Raw genomic sequence first — 2314 nt, 5'->3', positions numbered from 1 at the left:
GGTTTGAGAACATACTATCTAAAGGGATGAGTAAAAGATTATGAGTGACTACTCATCTTCACTCTCACGGATGGGGAAAGTCGCAGTGCATTTTCAACCTTTTAACAAGTACTGGGTCAAAATTGGTTGGTTTGGCTAAATGACTACCCAAGTGTTTGCTTGTCTCCATCGACAAGAAAGGCTCTAGTGTATTAATCAATCTTTGGGATTGAAAATCCCTTTGACCCTTTTCATTTCCCAATATTTGAGTAAAAGCTTGACATTTTGAACATGATTGCATAGAGAACTTTGATTTGTGGGAGAAATCTCAGTATAGTGCCAGTTTGAAGTGTTCGTAAGTGAAGTCAATGTGATTTCCATTCAAAGCTTCTGTGATTAGACTAAAATATTTGTTTTATGCTTCCTTAATTTAGTTCATAGTTTTGAATTAGAAGTGACAACTAATCTAAATTAACTCATTACATGATATTATAGTGTGCTTTGAAGTTTACGAACACTAGATTGATATAAAAATCATGTCCTAGTTTAGATCTCTAAATCAAACTAACAACATGTACAAACCTTTCACTACTTAGAGTTTAGCAGATTTAAGTTAGAACCTTTTCACCACTTAGAATTGAGTAGATTTGCATTATATTTTTTTTGAATGGTTGGTTTCAAAATTTGCGAGATGATTTTTTTTTTTATAGAAATTTAAGAAAAAATTTAAATATAAATTTTGGATTTTTGAAAACTTCTTAATAAATTTAAATTATTCAAAATGATATATTTGTTATTCCAACAATGTTATTATTTTGAATTTTTTTCAAAATGTTTTCGACATTAAATTGTAAAAGATAGTATGAGAATCATAATTTATCTTTGATTTGTGCAAAAACTATATTCTACTAGAAAAATGAAAGCTAGTTGACTCGTAACTACTAGTTGGCTCTTAACCCTCTATGTGCATGGACAAATATGTGGGTTAATAATATTTCACCCTACACACTTATGACATCTTGAGTAGTTGTTAGTGACTATTTTGTATAATTCTACTTCAACTTTTAAAGATATGTAATAGTAAGAGTCACCTTTGTTTTGATTTTGGTTTATACATGCGTAATGCATTATTACAAGTTTCAATTTTTTAATGATTATTTCAACTTTCTGCTTTCAACTAAATACATCTTTAGATTAAAATATTCTAAAACATAAGTATAAGCAAGCGCTTTCGCTGCTAATCACTTGTTATAATATTTGTTATAAAAAGCAATTTATTTATTATAAGATTAACTCACTTTAAAAGGAATTTGTGATTTTTTTGGTTAATTTATTTTTTAAGACTATCATAACCCATTTTACTTTGAGATTTAGTAAGTTCCTAGTGATACAAAACAATGAGGTGTTTAAGATTTTGGTTAAGAAGGAGTCTGGATCTCTACAATATGGTGATAGGGTTTCTTCCTTCTAGTCATAATGGTTTTGTTGTTCACTATAAACAAGTATGGGGAAGTTTTGGATTATTGAGATGAATACTTTGTGGAAGGGATATATTTGTCTCTCTAGTGGTAAGAAAGTTTAGTTCAAAGAGTGAGGATAGATATACAACTGCATCTCTTCCCTAAGGATCAACGAAGGTATTCATTAGGGGTAGATCATCACATAGGAAGACATTAGATTCAAAAGGTTTTGTGAGTGATTTGAGAACTTTGTTACATCAACCAAATTCTTATGAGATCCTTAAAAGAGAGGGCCAATCCAAAGCTAATGTGGAGATGAATCTATTGGTTTAGGTGCGAAGGGAGGATCTATATATGGTATGATTGATAGGGGGATATTGCGTCTCACTCAAGGAGTCTTTGTTCTACTTCATAGTGGATCAAGTGGAACCATTTATGTGCCTTTAGAGTCAAATCGTGAGGACTAAACCAGGTCAATTACATCATAGTTTGATTCAAGAAAGGAAGTGGAATGCCATAGTTTAATTTCGACCAGTTAATGTTCTAATGCATTGGCATTGAGTAGAAATTGAAGATTCAAATGATTTTGAGGCAAGTTATTAATCTATTTTTGGGGAGCCTCTTTCAATAAGAATTTTAATTATATTCTTGGTAAGTTGAGTACAAAATTGAAAGTTGTGATCTTAGTAGTTTCTTCTCGAGAACAAGCAAGTATTCTTGTTAGTGGGGCATCAAAGGAAGGTCCAATATATCTTGGTGGGTTGTGGTTAGATGATTCTTATATTGTAACTAAGATAGGTCACACTTTTATATGAGGAACACTCGTGCATTTAATCTTATCAACTAGGATCTGCAATGTACTTGTGAGTGTCGTG

The sequence above is a fragment of the Pinus tabuliformis genome, chromosome X (assembly GCF_031772625.1).
Source record: "Pinus tabuliformis cultivar Carrire ecotype Pingquan chromosome X, CPIR1, whole genome shotgun sequence".
Lineage (NCBI taxonomy): Eukaryota > Viridiplantae > Streptophyta > Pinopsida > Pinales > Pinaceae > Pinus > Pinus tabuliformis.
The sequence above is the reverse complement of the archived record's forward strand: the minus strand, read 5'-3'. Positions refer to the sequence as shown.